Below are 18,350 nucleotides of genomic sequence, written 5' to 3'. Positions count from 1 at the left end.
TCCCTAAAAACAGTCGAGCTACGGTGATGAGAGTTAGTGAACTCGAAACACGCGTGTACGTAAATTACTGTTTTAAAAATAATAAATAAAAATGTTATATATACATCCAAACAAATTATGGGCGACTTTCTAAATAAATACGAGATTCGAGGCGAAGCCAATATTAACCGTATTCATCGTTTGAAAAAAAAAAAACAACAACAAATATATAAGCATGGTGCCCCGACGTTGTCCGGGATTGAATGATCAACGAATGTCTCATCCTCCCATATTTTTATTGTCATCGAAATTAGTGAAATCGGACATTTTTCAATCAAATCGATTGATCGCCTGCTCTAGTTTGGGAGCCATCGCGGTGCACCGGGGGGAAGCTTCCCATGTCTCTCGCTGTGACTTATTTCACAATATTTTGTTGTCTACATTGCACTGTAGAAAATCTACTATTGATATTATAAAATTATTTTTATATATAATGGTTTGAATTAAAGTTGAAAATATAAAAAGTCAGGTTTCATACACCAATTGTGCTCTGAACAGAAACATTCATTTCGGAGGCTCTCCTTTCATACAAATAACCTACAGCTGATTCTATATATCGAGGATTGTGTGGTAATAAAACTTCTTAAATGCACTTGAGATGTTAAGTTGTGTAAGGTGTTAACTTTTGTCCAAATCACCTTTTCATCAGATTATTTCGATATTTCAATGCAAAACCTATCTAAGAACACTACCAGGCACATAAAGTACCTCCGTGTGTAAATTCATAAAAATCAGCCCAGCCGTTTTCGAGTTCATAGGGAACGAACTCACAAAAAAATTCCTCTTATATAATAGTAGAAATAGAAGTTATGAAAATATATGGCAATTAAGCTACACAAAATCTTCGTGTTACATGTTTTTATATATTCACGTGATGTTTAGTTTAGCTCGACAAGAAACCAGATTTATTTTTATTATGGAATAAATATGAATTCTACGCATTTTAGCCTAACGATTCCTTATAGAGATGAAACGTGGACGATAATTACTATATATTAATAACTTACTACCTAGTTCTACACATATTCTCCAAAAACTCGACATTAAGAAAATATTTAATGGATATAGGTTTTTAATCTATTCATTAGCTCATATAACAAGGAGAAATACCATCTTACTATTAGTTCAGCAAGACATTAGGGGTTAATGAAATGACTTAATAAATTACTTCAGAAACATGTGCACTAAATATATTATTGATGTTGACTTTTTGGAGCATGTATACTTTATGTAATAATTTTGCATCCTCCTAAGTTGTTTTATACGAGCTCTGGTTGACCTAAGTCTTACCTATTAGCTGATTTCATACCTGCAATATTTACCTATGTAGATTTGGAGTATTGCCGTCTGTGTCTTGTAAGGATACTGTTAAAATTAGAGCATTTGAGAGAGAGAGAGAGAGAGAGAGACACACATACATACATATATATATATATATATATATATATATATATATATATATATATATATATATATATATATATATATATATATATACGGAAAATAGTCTTTTTAATAGAGCTTTGCAAAATGCGTGAAAAGCAATTACTAAAAATCAAAAGTATGGATCAGTCAAAAATTAATATAAATTCCACGTTTTATTTTGACAACTTTCGGCTAAACATTTCGCTCTTTCTTTCATAGCCCTAAACAGATTAAAAGGTTAAATAAACATGTTTTTCTTCGAAGTCTTGAGTTATTCAGAAGTAGCAGCAGCAGACAAAAACAATGTGTTGAAGCAAAAAAAAAAAAAAAAAAAAAAAAAAAAAAAAAAAACTTGCTGCCAATGGCCGCCAACACAAAGGTAAAAAATGTCAGTTGATAACTTTAAGATCAAAAAGACGCATGCGTCAACTGAATGCTGCGCATGCGCATAAGAAACTTCGTTAATTCAATTCTTTTTTAATTAAATAATATATATGTACGAATATGTGTGTGTGTGTGTGTGTGTATTTGTGTATATATATCTATGTAAACATAGGGAATTCCAATGTCTACCAGTTCGAGAGAATAAACTATTAGAGTAGAAGGCTTTCCAACATCTAGGGAGCTCAGTAGGTAAGGGTGAGATTTTGCTGCTTGCTGAGTTAGTCGGGAGTATGTGCGTTCAGGGGACATAGGTGCTATAAGTTCATCAGAGCGCATTCAATTAAAGAACAAGCACAAAAATAAAACATTGTGGTGATGGGACAGAGGTTACAGCTGGGCCGAGATTTGAAACTTTGGGGGGGGGGCCTATCTAAGAGTGAGAGCCTAATGATGGATGCTCCAGCCCAGATGTGGCAACAATACTCCATGCATGGGAACGAATTGTGGCTTTGTAAAGAAGTTAAATACTCTCCAGTGTGAGTAATTTTCTAGCACGGTAGAGGGAGCTCGCCTTTTTTTTGCAGCAGCCTTGACAATGCCCTCAATGTATCTGTTCCTAATTCATATTACCTGTGAATGCTAAACCGGGGAGTTTGAAGGATGTATAGGGTGTTATTTGTCATGGCAATCGATGGTTCAGAAGTTTTGTTGATGTTGTTTTTGTTTTTTTATTTTATATTTGTTAAAGGAAAGAAGTTTTACAGAATTAAATATCCCCAAACATTTAGAGCACCATTCCGCTACAGAATGAAGGTAGTTTTCTATGGTCTCTGTCACTACCTTAGATATTCCAAAGAATTCTTCACAAGTTTTGGTTTTGAGTATAGCTGAAGGAACTCAAGTTATATATATATATTTTTTTTTTCTTCATAAATTTTGATTTCGGTTTCGATTCAAGCTGATGCACCCAAGTCATGTGAATCACAACTTTATAATACATAAAAATCAATAGAAAATTGACTCTATATACGAAATCTGCATAAATTAAAATATCATATTTAAGCGTATTTTACGATCGGACTACGCCGGACGTCTCTGCTAACTTAGATGAATTATTTTGCAGTTCTAACAAAATCGCTACAATAATATCAAGGCTTTTCCATTTACGCTGAGCATCCACAGAATGCCAACATCAATATATTACATATGAAAGAGTCCGCTGTGGAATTTCCACAGGCCTCGCTAGTAATTTTTATTCTAATATACCTGACTGTTCTCCATCCTTTATTTAAAAAAGCAAACAAAAAAACGGCACTTTTTGATAAAAATTAATTGAATATGCATTTTTTACAAAAAAAAAAATTTTTAAATGGACATTTTAAAGTTCGTATAACGTTCATTTTAAATGCTCTTAGGTAAAGCTAATTTGTCTTAACGTGTATGTCGATTCTGTGTGAATTTGTTTTTTTTTTAAACGGCAAAGAGAATTTCACTCATTCTCTCTCTCTCTCTCTCTCTCTCTCTCTCTCTCTCGAGAGAGAGAGAGAGAGAGAGAGAGAGAGAGAGAGAGAGGGGGGGATTGCGATAATAACTTATAATATAATCGAGCCCAACATTAATTTTCAATCTGGTCCACTGTGGGTATAAAACCTATGATACCATATTGATCTGATCTCCTGTAACATTATTAATATGTAGTTAGAGGTGTGTATACCCGCACGCGCATGCGAGAGAGAGACAGAGAGTCTACTCACTTATGTGTGTAAGAGCATATACTTTTTATTTAAGAACATTAGTTTGATTGCCTAATGATGCGTGCGGTTTCACGAAAACACTGGAAATTCAGCCCGCAGACTTACAGATATCAGATATAACTGTTCTGTCGATGCTATGGTGAACTAACCTTAGCTAAAATGGTCGATCTGTCGTAAAAAATCAAATCATTGTTAAAAACAAAATCCATATTTTTTTACTGATAATTTTGTTGTTTTTAAATATTTAAACAAAACAATTTCGTTTCCTTGGCAAATTTTTATTTGCTTAATGTATTCACAGTTGACAGGTGACTGCTTTTATTTATTTATTTATTCATTTTTAAGAATGCAATAGAAATGTTGTCCTTTCAACGTACGTCCGTGAAAATGTGCCTTTTGGTGGTGGTTTTGTGGGTGCTGTTTGTATCCTTTTACACCAACAGATGTGGATAGCGATGGTAATCAACAGATGTACACACACAGGTTCAAGCATGTCTCCCTAACAAATGTCGCCGCCTTGGCCGCATGTGTGCGTTTATTGTTATCATCATCAGCGGACACAAGCTTTCATAAATCGGCTAATGTTATTATTTCCACCGTCGAGCCATTTTTACAATCTCAGGCACAAAGTACTTGCCGCCGAATTTTAGTTATTCTCTCCCGAGCAATGCAGGTTTTTGTAATGATGATTTGTGCTTGTGTAGGTTGGTGATCTTTTAAACTTACCCATTATTACGTACTTACATGCCATATCGAAATTCAAAAAACTACGGCAGATGATCCAATAGAAAATGTGCTAGATGTATTTTGACAAAAAGTCATCTACAACTATGTTCTGAGATTTTGTGTTTAAAAATGACGAGCCCTTATTTTAAGTCAAGGATTATCTCCCTTGTTTGTCATACTTAATTAGTCGCACAATCCTTACAAATTAAAACGGGCTGAAATGCTAGTATATATATAAAAGTGAAAGTGTCTGTGTGTGTGTCTGTGTACACTTCCCTACGCAATAACTCTGTCAATTTTTAGTCTACAGACTCGAAATTTGGTATACATGGTACTCAGATTTGGAAAAATCGATGTGATCAGTTTTGGGCCAGAAATTTGGCGATTAAGGGGTTCAACGATTTGACCTTTGAGAACTCTACCAAACTCTTCCGACAATTTTGGGTCTACACACTTGAAATTTTAGATATAGGTTCGTTGGACATAGATCTAACTTAATAACTTGATTTAAGCCCAAAACAATAAATTTTAAAGGGTTATAATAGGGGTCAAATTTTAAAAAAATTTACCGTTTTTGGGGTTTTTTTTTTTTTTGCTCGACATACACCGCCAAATACCCGGGCAACGCCGGGCATCCATGCTAGTATATATATATATATATATATGACATGTACACACACACATACATACATACACGCGGATGCGTGTGAGACAGAAAAGAACAACAATTATACCTAGGAAGAAATAAAAATCAAACGAGAAATTTCACCGGTTTCGTTTGAATCGATGAACATCTAGCGACAAGTGGAATTTCCATGGATAGAGTCTTCTATAAGCGTTTCTCGCTTGTGGAACACATTACCGCGAGACTGAATTCCCAGTGATTACAATTTTGTCGTCTTAAAATTCAATGTCAACCAGTTCTTGTCATGAACCTAAGTAATTAGATTCAGTTCATACCACTGATCAATATTAGTACTCTCATAGTATTCTTCATCTTTGGGTTGGACAATATTCTTTCACATTAACCCTTATTCCCGTGTGGCTCTTGACCTTGATTAATAGTGACCAAAATCGTAAAGTAAATAATTGTTTTTCATGACCATGTGATTCTAAACTACCAAACTGTTTTCTCTCTCTCTCTCTCTCTCTCTCTCTCTCTCTCTCTCTCTCTCTCTCTCTCTCTCTCTCGAAAATATGTAAACAAACAAAAACACTTTCTTAACGGGAAAGACAAAATTAGATGTCAGTCAAATATCTGTCTAACACATAAATGGAAGACACTTTTTTTCTTTATTGGTATTGCATTTTTTAGTCGCGTGCAAGCGACTCTATAAGTCAGTCGGTCTGTCGGTCTGTGGTCTGTCCGTAACACTTTTGTGCTTGGTCTTTTTGGTTAAGATCAAAGGTCTGTTGTTAATAGATGCTGTTCTTAGCTTTTTAAGCTTTTCTTGGCCTTTTGGCCAAGACTGTTCCGGCAGATACTGCAAGCAAAGACCCTATGTGGGGGCGACCCCACAGATAAGACCTTGGTCAATGTAGGGGCAACCCTTCATACCAATTGTCACTATCCAGCTCCCCTACTCCCTGAGGAGTTGGTCCCCATTTCCCCTTCACTCCATCACATTAAAAATCGACTTTGTGTCTAATTTGCTCGGTGGGGGAGCAAATAAATACAGCTTTTCTTGGCCTTTTGACCAAGATCAAAAGGTAAGTATCTGCTCCGGCAGATACTGCAAGCAAAGACCCTATGTGGGGGCAGCCCCACATATAAGACCTTGGTCAATGTAGGGGCAACCCTTCATACCAATTGTCACTATCCAGCTCCCCTACTCCCCGGAGAGTTGGTCCCTATTTCCCCTTCACTCCTCACTTTAAAAATCGCCCTTGTGCCTAATTTGCTCGGTGAGGGAGCAAATAAATACCCTTTTCTTGGCCTTTTGGCCAAGATCAAAGTGTAGCATCTTTCTTACTACATGCTGTACTTATGTTTGTAACTTTGTCATATAAAGTGGGGGATCACTTTTCTGTATTAATTTAATGTAAAATGATCACCCACTTTACAACCAGTCAGTCTCAAAGCCATTCAAGTCATTCTCCAGATCATTCAAGTTGTGTTTTAAGGATTCCAGTTATTTTTAAGCATTCAAGTCATTCTTAAGGTCATTAAAGTCATTCTAAGTCATTTACTTTTTATTTATTTAAGTCATTTCAGCCCATTTTTCGGTCATTTTAGTTTATCTCAAAGAATTTCATGTCAATCCTACATTCACGCATTAATTCATTACACGAGAGCACGCGACTAATGGCTATCGGCCTTGTTTTTCCTAAAAAATGAGCGAAAGCCATTTTCTTGGTGGTCGGCGTTTCTTCGTTTTGTTCTTAGTTAATTCCTGTTTAAACCAAATACGTTAATACGAGCTTGCGATCAGTGAGGATTTTGTGTACAACACCAGCAACTTAACTGTGCGCAGAAACATGCAGCACAGGGTCAACGCCATAGCAACTGTTCAGGATCGGAGAAGATGGAAACAAGTTGAAATGGCATCAGTTTTACGGAAGGGGCCTAAAATCTCTGGTCTCGAAAAATTTAAATCACATGATATTAGATGACCGGTGTAACATCAAATGACGTGGTATTGGATTAGTAAAATCAGAATTAACATGGATATAACCAGCGTGAGACAGATTTGGGAAACGCATAACGATGGAAAAGCCTTTTTTAAGGGGGGGGGATATACTTAGAAGCGAAATTCCTCTGTGTGTGTGTTTCTTTTTTGGGGGGGGTGCTAAAGAGAAATGACAGAGGTGAAACAGTTCAAAACAGCGATACACAATGTTGGAGATGCCCTTCACATAAAGAAATGCATATTTTCCTTAAAACATGGAAGTTTTTGGAAGGAATAAAGCTGCCAATGTAGATTTTTATACAACTGTTATAATTTTGGTCATATAAGACCTCAGTGATAAAATGTACAATTAATTAAATTAAAAAAACATTTTTTTTACTTCAATTCTTTGTTCGTTGAAAAAGAAAATTCTTGAAACTGCTTTTAAGATTTTTTTTAATCATTTTTTATTGTTATTTTTTTTTTTAGTTTACTTCAGTTCAACTTTTAAGATCAACAAAGATTTCAAAAAGATAAAAGTAACCAATTCAAAAACAGAAACAGAACTATTGTTTCATTTCTAAAATAAAAAAAAAAATCGGATCCTTCGGTTGGGGTAAAGTGATTAAAAGTCATCACAGATCGAAAATGAGAAAGCTATGGCATTTGATGTTACACCGGTCATCTAATATGACCTAAATTTTGCGAGGCCAAAGATTTGGGGGCCTCTTTATATACTAGCATCCGGCATTAAATTTTACAATAAATCCTACTCATCCCACAAAAAGATTAAATAAATACGAAACAACAATTTAAAATATGGAATTCTGACATCGATGACTTTATTGCAAGAATGAATAGTGGAGATGTGAAGATTGCAACGCTCCATTGAGGGGGAAACACATCGGATTATTAAATGTGCGAGAGTATTCGCTTTGTAAAAATAACACGTTTTTCTACAAACTAAGCATTGGTCAAATAAATAGGCGACCCTTTATCTATATAAACAAAAGAGTAGACGTGTGTCTGTCTCTCGGTGTATGAACTGATAAACTCTTAAACTGCTGGTCATATAACAATGAAAGTAACAGGAAACGGTAATCATACACCAAGGATCGTTTCTAACGAGTAAAATCTTGGTTTGGGTGGATGAATAACACGTACAGTAATATGTCAGCAAGTTGAAACGTAAAATGTTCATCTCAACTTGCCGACACATTTCTATTTTTTTCTTTCTGCGCATGCCCAAATTCAATTCATGTCTTCAAGTCGTTTGATATTAAATCTTTCTTACCTGTCTCTCGATAGCTAAATCGGTAGAGAACGCTGTTGTAGCGCTAAATGTTTTGGTTTCGATTCTTTGGGTTCCAACCAAAGTCAGTTTACTTTTTATATTAGTACTATAAATTTGACAATTATGCAGTACAGAAAAGATAACAAACAAAATATAGCCATACTGATGTGCTGTAACCGTGAAGCATTGTCTTGGATATATATATATATATTCCATGTATTTACATAAAATTTCATAAGATATATTTTATGTATAAATTTTCAGTATTTACTTCAACAGTGTGCAATACATGAACAGACTAGGTAGTAAGTTATAAAGATATATACATATGGCAATTAAGCTACACAGAATTTTCTGCATTTCATCCTCGTGAGGATTCGTCAGACTATTGCGATGTATATTTTCATAACTTACTACCAGACATTACAAAAGTAATGTCTCCTATTTTTTATTTTGCCCGAACTGATCAGAGGTGATTGCAAATTGCATTGTCATGATGACCTGAAAGTTTCCTCTCTCTGTTGCAGATATTAACGGTATGAGACTCTAAGAAAGCAATCCTTGCCATGGAAGTGCGTCAGAAGCAGAGATGCGTCATTCGATTCCTAGCAAAAGTGCATTGGGAATGATTGCAACTATGTACAAAAATAAACTGGCGTACAAAAGATTGCTTGTTTTAATGGCCCGACTCCCATCTTCGTAACTCTTGCACTTCTCTAGTTAAAAAATAGGAGGCTTTACTTAATTCTACACACGAATAATAAATTCACGACTGACACACGACAATGCTCATTAATAGCGATAAATACGAAAACTAAATGGAATTAAATTAATTCGTTTTAGGAAAATACGCCAACGGTGACATCACGTAGAAATTTAAATGTAATATGAACAATCATCTTGCTACTCTATTCCCCATTCAATTTTTTTCCTATAAATATAGCCCCTATCACAGTAGACCGTTATGCTTCAGTCGTAATACACCTTGTTTGGGGTGAATAAAAGTATTTTTAATAAAAAATCAATCAATTGAATAAGAAAATATTATGTATTAATATATATATATATATATATATATATATATATATATATATATATATATATACAAGATCACCAGATTTAATAGTAACACACAAATAACATTTTAATAGAAAACTTAAAGTAAATTTCATATTTAATTTGAATAGAACAATATTTCCCGCTTTTACACTGTTTCCATGACGATACATGGGTGAATTTAACGAACGGCGTTGTCTACTGTTACTTCTGGCCCAAATTAAAGTACTAACTGATTTTTTCATTCGCTAAAATTAAACCAAAAAATAAATTAATAAATAAACAAATAAAAAAAGAGTGAAAACGACAATAACATTGATGATGATGATAATACGTAAGGAAACATTATTCATCAATATATACAAATAACACTGATTAGAATACTGAACTAATTAGACTCGAAATATATATCATAATTCTCTGCTTGGCAGCTCAACTAATCCCACTTCCGGTTCCGTTTTTACGATATTTTTCATTTTATTATGACATTGTTTGTTTTTGTTTTTTGGGTTGTTCTTTTTTTTTCTTTTTTTTTTTTTTTCTTTTTTTAAAGGAAATGATTTCTCAAGATATTAAAGACTTCCACCATCCCTATTATTTCAAATACTAAAGTCATATTTTCTAATTTGTATTTGTGATTGTTTTTTGAAAATAGATATGCAAAGAAAAAAAAACTACAAGGCATTTGTTCGTTTTTTTATTTTTGTTTATATGTCATATCACCAATACTCTGGTTCCTGCATATACTCTTCTTATATTCTTCCATGTTTATAAATAAAATCATCCTACGCTACCTACCTTCGAAAAGCTTGGGATGGAGGAAGCGCTCAAGTGATTCAGCAGTAATTTGAAGACATTCTTAGCTGCTTATGCTCCTTAACTTAAGTTGAAGTTGTAAAAAGTATTTTGCGTTAATTTTAAGTCTTCAGAAATAGTGTAAAAGAGCCGCTGACGCTGGGAACAGCAGCAGTGTGTAACATGCAAATGACCAAGCCGGCTTCGCGATGTGATATTACAGCAGAGACAATAAAAAGACATACGTGGCGAGGAAATAAAGGAAGAACATTTGGAGAAGTGGTGTTTGAGGCGTGGTCAGTGTTCGGAAAAGCATATATTCGAGACATGTAGATGACGTCACATCGAGACGAGAAGAAGGAGAAATGAACTGCTTAAATATTTGGGAAAAAACGTGTTGTTGGAAGGCAATTTTTTCCCCAATCATGAATGTACTTTTTTTTTGTTGTTGTTGTTGTTGTTGTTGTTGTTTGAAAGCTGTATTTTTCGCACATAAAAAAATGACCTTATATTTAACTGTGCTTATAACGATATTTGTGCCCGGAGCAACACTGCGTGGCCTTGCTGGTATATTCTGACGTTTGACGATATTTTCAAATTGAAAAATAATGAAAAGCATACAAATTTATTAAATATAGTGAGAAACGCAAATAATTTTTCCCCCGGAAATGGAGATATTCGAATAAAAGGGGTGACTTGTGACCATGCTGGGAGTGTTCGTAGCTGGGGTCGCCGAGGTCAATGGGTAGTGTGATGGACGAATCTGTGGAAAGGTATTTTCTAGAGTCTGAGCACACCAACATCTCTGATTTGAAAAAGAGACGAATGAGAAAGAAGAATTAATTTACGATTCTCTCTGATTTGAAAAAGAGTGAAAAAAGGAAGGTTAACGCGAGTTAGCGATTTACTTCTGCTCGCCCAGAGATAGCCCCTGGATTTGGGTTTGTTATCGCCAGCTAAGATCGTCAAGAACTTGATAACCAAAAAAGCCAATACAAAAATAGAAAGTAGAATTATATACTCTTCTTCCCCAACTCAACACTTATTCAAATAATTATTTTTATACAAAATAAAACTAGTCGAAATGTTATTTATTTTTTCTTCTCTGCTCCTCAGTGATACGACTCTGATGATCAACGCCGCAGGATTACATCTAAGGCGAAATGAGTGATAATCTGACGGAACGACTCTTCGGCATCTGTGGTCTTAATCAGGGCAGCAAACCTTTTGCGAGCAGGTATTTAGTGACCTTCCGAAACCCATAAACGGCCAAAGTCGGGGACGTCACCAGGAATAGGAGTCAAGGAGTACACGTTTGGAGGGGAGGGTGCAAATAAATAGAAATCACTGGGTTGGAGACAGAAAATTGTTCTATAAAATTAGCAAGTATTTGCGCCTGTACGTTGGGTTGTTTGGATCTCATTATTTGCACTTCAGGCGTTTATAAACTAAACTGTGTTTTTTTTTTTTTTTTTTTCAATGTGGAATTCGAAAAGTTTGGCGTTATTGGATTTAAGGCAAACCTTTTAGACACGAACATTTTTTTTATCAGATCCCTCCCCTCCAAAAAAATGATAAATATTAGAAATTGAAAAGGTAACTTTTTTCGACAGAAAAAACTCAAACCAACTCCTTTTCACTTTTTCATCGTCAAACGAATAAGGTCGTGAAAAACAGGATTTTTAGATCGTATCAATTCGCGTTTGCTTTTCGGTTCTTTGATATGACATAGGCGCGTGCGAAAATACAAGTTTTCATTTTGTTTAAGAGCACAAATGAACTATAATAGTCCTAAAGAGCTTAATTCAAGCGATAAATTTATTTCTAATGGACAGAATAAAGGCTACAAAACCACTTCCGGATCTTGAACTTTAACTATATAATGACACTGATATTTTAATTTGTTAATGATGCTTCTTCGTTATTATAGCGAAATTCGGAAATCGAAATATTGAATTACAAAGTAAAACCAATGATATCTAATTAATTGTTATGTCACAGTAAAAACATACCCAAAAATTACGAAAAATGATAAGGAAGAAAATTAATTATTAATGAAAAGTTTTCAGACATTTAGATTGAGTTTTGTTAAAAACAAAATCGGAGAGTTACAATATTAACAAGGGGGGTATTTTTTTATCTGAAACCTTAATACACTTAAACAAAACTCAATTTTTGCAAATTGTTTTCATTAATAATTTATTTTTACCTCATCATTTTTCGTAATTTTAGGCATGACATGACAATTAAGTAGATATCATTGAAATTTAATATTTCGATTTTTGAATTTCACTCTAATAAGGAACACCCTATTACTAGACAATTCCCTAGTTCTGTTGGTAGAAAAGGTAGTGTTTTCTAACTATTAAGAACCTCAGGTTATTTTTTGAAAATATATTTTGTGAACCCCATAACAATGTAAGTGTTGCTGTTTGTTTGTTTGTTTGTTTTTCTCGGGTGTTTCTGGACACGATTGCTGGCCTTCTGAAGAGTCGCGTGTATGAAAACCCCGGGATATCTCTCTATATTTAGTCGTTCATGTGTAAAAAAAAAAAAAACGGATCGTTATTTATCATTTTTAAATTACATGAGGAAAAATAAATTTGTCATGTTCCGACTATTCAGTTTTGCCTTAGTTCTTTCCGAAATTATATATATATATATATATATATATATATATATATAGTTTTTTTAATTATTTGTCAGATTTTTTTTCTTGCATTTCGTTCCGTGCAAGGTCAAGACTGCTTCATGCTTACGAAATTGCAAGTGAGAGTCATCTTGATTCTCACACGATTAAAATGTTTACACATGCATTTCTCTAGTTTATATGGGTGAAATAAATTAACATTTTTACTCAAAATGACTCCTAATGCAATAATGTTTAAGATAAGAAACATTTTGAATGCCTTATTTTTCTCATATCACCCGAAAACTTTATTTAGCAACATTACCCGGAAGTAAACTTGCGAAACGGTCTGGTTTCCCAAATATTTATCTGCACAAATTTATTGTCTGCATATCTTGGCAAAGTCAGGAATTTGATGTCGAAACTTGGGAACCTCCGTTAAATTCTTAGATGTCTACTTTGCATTCGTACCAAAAAAGCTTCGAAATACTATGACAGCATACAGAATCTGTTTTATGCATTTCGTTTAACCGACATGTTCTATTTTTAGAAGGGATTCACCTTTCTAAAAATAGAACAGGTCAGTTTGCTGTGCAAGTTTAACGTAAAGTGATCCCCCAGTTTGAAAGTCTGAGAAAGCGTTTGCAAATAGGATTATTTAAGCTAATGACCACTCGAAAAAATATGGAGACAAGTTTATATGTTAAACTCGCACGAGAAAGTGAAATTCCTGCTAAAGATTAAAGCAACTTTTAAAATAAAAACTTTTTATAATCTTAAACTGTATCAATTGAAGAATCAAAAAAAAAAAAAAAAAAAACAGCTTAGGTGCTTATGCAAAATAAGACATCCGAATAATTCCAATAATCATGGAAATTCCAGATTCTTTTTGCAAATAGTTTGTCTATTTTTTATTATTTTTTTCTCGAATGGCCAGAAAAGGGCAATGTTTTTACTTTGCAGGTTTTTTCCGGGGGGGGGGGGCAATATTTAAGGCTGATATTTTTTTCCCGTGTTTTGTTTGTTTATGACCCAACAGAAGCGACAACCCCTTTTTAATGTGTGTGAAAAGACAAAAGAAAACACAACTTAAACATAGTAATAAATTATTGTTTTTTTGTTTGTTTGTTTGTGTGTTTGTTTGTTATTAAGGGGTGTCTGTTGCCACATATACTTATGGTTAGTAGTAAGGTTCCAGAGCTCCGGGAAGATCACAAATGTGAGACGAAGACGGATAAGTTAGAATTAGGCATGAAGAAGAAGAAGAATGATGATGATGATGAACAGATGTTTATACGAAAACGAGTACAAAAATCAGAAATCTTCGAAAGTAAAGTGGTGAAACTGTCGGGTTTCCCAAATATTTGTCTTTACAATTTATTGTTCGCATAAGTCCGGAATTGATCTTTAAAACTCGGGAATCTTAAGATTTGAGACTTTTTTGTTTTTTCACACAGGTATCAAAACTGGTTAAAATAAAGATTTTTCGGCAACGTGTTGTATATGTTCGCCAAAAGAATCATTAGAATTTTAAGTTCGTAAACTCCAACAATTGTTAGTTTTGCTGCTCTTTTTTTCTTCTTTTTTTTTTTTTCTTTGGTCCTGAAAAATATATTTTCCAAGATTTGATCTCTCAGACTTTTTATCGAGTTTTTACGAAACAAAATCGCTAAAACAAACATTTTCTTCATACGACAACAAACGGAAACAAATTATTTGTGTAGAAAAAGGATTTAACTGAAGAATTTTTTTTTAATCAATAAAAAAAAATTCATATCTTCACGGACCAGTTTTTTTCTGTGTACAGTTATCTATCATATTTTTATTCCGTTTTTTTCTTTTAGTTTTTTTTTTATTATTATTTTGTATTATTTTCTAATTAATTGAATTTAGAAAGGGGAGTCAGTTTCTAAATTCAACATAAAATGAGCATCTATTTCTTAGCCATCACCAAGTTTTTTTGTTTTTTTTTTGGGGGGGGGGTTTACTCATGTTCACCCCTTACAAAGCATATCGCAATTTGGACGTAAGGGGCTACTATTTGGGGTTATGTCTAGGAAAGATTAGCAAGATATTTGTTTATATTACATTTAAACTTCTGCATATCAATACAGTCAGGGAATCAGGCAGCAGGAATGGGGATTCCAAAGTCTAGCTGTTCGAGGGAAGAAACTATTAGAATAGAAAGCTTTCTGGCATTTAGGGACAACAACAGTGAAGGGGTGGGATTTTATTGCTAATCGGGTTTGTCGGGGATATGTACGTCAAGGGGGTACAAATGAAACAAGTTCATCAGAACACATTCCATTAAATATTTGTAAAACAGGCACAATGATGCAACATTGCGTCGATGATTTTCAGAAGTTTAATGGAGAAAATAAAAATGCAACATATTTTTATTTAAACTCTTTGGAAGAGTGACAATTTTTAAACATTTTTTTTTTTTACAAATGAAATTGTAGCACAGAACAAGGTGCACGTGATATAATGTTTTTGTTTTGTGATTAACAATTTCCGTGTAGTTCTTGGCCTTCGGGGACAAGATCAAAGTGTAGTATCTGTTCTTCAGATGCTGCACTTCAATTTCTTGTTCTCTGTCAGCGGAGGAGAAATCCTTCACGACTGAGACAATTTTTATTTTTGTTCCTTTTCTCCACATTAAAAAACGACCCTGGTGTCTAACTCTGTCCTGTGGGGAGGCATTGTAAATAGGAACAATTTCCGTGTAGTTGTGATTTCACGATATAAAATTAAAAGAGTGTTGCGTGCATGTGTGTGGAATTTGGAAGAAACTGTCATCTGAATGCATGTATTTTGGTCATGCCTTTGCCTCCATGTTCGAAGGCCGCCAGAAATAATACCTAAATGAACACCGAACGCACTAGTTATCCATGTTAGAGAAACTAACAAACGAGTACAACTCGTTAAGACTTGACTTCTATAGCCTTCACGAGCAATGCCATTTTCTTTTTAAAAATACTAGAACGAACTGAACACAGAAAATAAATGTGTAATTGGTGGTCAGAAAGTGAGGGATCATTTTGTGTACTATGACATAAGAAAGTGCCCCCATTATAAAATCTAAATTATTTTATACAAATTTTAAAAAAATTTCTTTTTCAACGGATTCGCGGATTCTACCCAATCTATTAATTTACCTTCATAAATTAAAAAAAAAAAATCTTTTTAGACTTGATACCACTTCTTTCTTTCATACAAGAATGGTTAGTATTCTAAAGTGGGTTATCAGTTTACATTAAATTTATATGGGAGACTGGATTCCCTTTCTGAAATATTTTTTTTAATCAATAAATAAACCGCGAATTCTCTAGCGACATGGTAGGTTGTATTTATCTCTCTCTCCCATGACGGAAGATTCGACACAAGGGTCGAAAAGTGGGAGTGCAGAGACAGTGCCCCTGAGGAGAATTACTCTGACCGGCAAAAATAAAAAAAAAAATGCCTGGGAAGCCTCGTTTCTCTTCCCCGGTGGGGATGGGGAGCTCATGCGATTAAAAATAAATTAACCCCTTCTCAAAGAGGGTGGACCTCTAGCAGTGTCAAAAACCGATCTTAAGAATGCGTGAAAAAAATTGAATAATTCGACCTCCTATCTTTACAAGCTTATAACTACTTGAAAAATGTAATTCAACCCCTATTTTTTTTTTCAATTAAAAGAGCAAAGACCAAATTTTAAAAAAATAACAGGTTTAATAACAAATTATACAATATTTGTTTTTCTAAATCGGTTTTCTTACTTCGGTTATAAAAAAAATAGATATAAATTCGAAAAAATCACTTACCTATAAAAAATACTATTGAATATTTAGTTCCATTCTTCATTGTTTAGAATTTATCCATATTTATATTTTAAATTCCATTTATTTTTTTAAATAAAATAATTTTTTAAACGATTGTTTAAAAAAGCGCGATTGCGCAAGCATTTTTACGTTTTTATCGAAAAACCGGAAGTAGCCATTTGTCCTTCTTTAGAACTATGGATGGACAGAAGGCAGTAAAAACCACACGTTCGCGTTAGCCGTCTAGCCTTGTGCATGAAGAAATATGTGTTCCCATAGTTTAAAAATAGTCAAATTTTACTTATAAGTTTTTGCCTTAAGAAAAACACTCGAGGAATTGTTTTTTCTCAAAGAAATACATGAATTTTTGATTTATTATATTTTCATTCTCCTTTATCGAGTGAATTTTTTTGTTTAATATCTAAAAAAAAAAAAAAAAGAAAACATTGAATGAAATAGAAAAAAATTTTCGTCAGCGTCCATTACTTACTGGACAACATAAGCAGAACATAGGCTTCCAATTAAAAAAAATCAACTTGGTTTAAAAAAAATAAGAAAGGTTTTTACACTTTGGACTTTACAGTTAATTCCCAAAAAACACTTCTTTTTTTGTTTTAATTTACAATATATTATTTACTGATCTTTTATCTTTAATTTGTGACATGTAAAAGTTTGGTACGTAAATTAATTATTAAAATTTTAATAATCATTTCAAAATGGGGGGGGGGTGAATTAAAAAAAAAGCGTTTGTCCAAAATATTACATTCGGTTTATCGGAAAGAGCATAAAATTTCACATTGATCCTGAAAATTTAAATATTGAACCAATAGAAAAATTGTTATAGATGTTTAAAGTTTAAAAATTGAAAAAAAATTAACTCGTAAAATTCAATTGATTTCATTATGTAAAAAAATGGCTGCATGAAGGCGCGCCGGCACTTTGTAAACACTGTCTTTTTTTAATAAAAAAATAATATTTCTATTATTTTTAAACAACTTTAATAGTTTATTTTGGAAGTATATTCCATAAAGAAAATAAACAACCTACTTTTAAAAGAGAACTTACGAGTTTTTTTTATATTTTATTCGCAGTTTCGTGTTAGAGGTGTCAAAAATGCCCCCAAAATTCTGATACATCTAGTGAACCTCCTAGAACTTCACATGACCAGCAACATAGGCAATCAACAGGAGGAAAACCATTTCAGAAATGACCTAGACTCTGCTGATTTTTATGGCAAAAATGCCACAGATGGCAATGTATTTACCTGAATGTATTTTTCTTCATGATAAAGTTATTTCAGACGAAAGTAATTTTTTTAAATCCCCCTCCCTTCCGAGGTTTTTTTTTTTTTTTTCCTTTAATCATAAGGGAAAAAAACACTGATATTTTTGCTGGTGCTTTGTTTTAAAAACGTTTCGATCGTCAATAAATAGTTAATTAGTTTATGGTTATGTGTGACATTGTTTCTAATTGTCATCTGCCAGATTCATTTCGCGACTTTCAATTGCTTCGGCAAGAGTCGGTTTAGATTGGTTCCTATTCTGAAAAAGAATTTTTTTTTTTTTTTTTTTTTTACACGCTGAAAAACATTTTTTAATGAAGAAAATAAAACCTGAAAGAAAATCTCTTTTCCATTTCAATGGCTTTTTGTGTGTCCATAAGAAAGGAGATCAAGAATTCTTTGATTTTTTTTCTTCGAGATTATGTACGAATTCTGATCGGATTTTACAAACAACAGAAATAAAAGTAGATTTTCAAATTAAATCGAAATTTGAACAATTAATTGATCAACTAAAGAATAGAGACAGTTTAAATTGTATTTTCTGTATTTTTTAAAAA

At 33.3% G+C, this 18,350-nt stretch overlaps 1 protein-coding gene across 23 annotated transcripts in view; it reads right to left on the bottom strand.

Annotated features, from left to right (window-relative positions):
- The window catches only part of LOC145293860 (uncharacterized), a 337,198-nt gene that overhangs the window by 317,522 nt on the left and 1,326 nt on the right, over positions 1-18,350 (bottom strand). The window lies entirely within an intron of this gene.

The sequence above is a fragment of the Euprymna scolopes genome, chromosome 15 (genome assembly GCF_053919585.1).
Source record: "Euprymna scolopes isolate OS-2025 chromosome 15, ASM5391958v1, whole genome shotgun sequence".
Lineage (NCBI taxonomy): Eukaryota > Metazoa > Mollusca > Cephalopoda > Sepiida > Sepiolidae > Euprymna > Euprymna scolopes.
The sequence above is the reverse complement of the archived record's forward strand: the minus strand, read 5'-3'. Positions and strand labels throughout refer to the sequence as shown.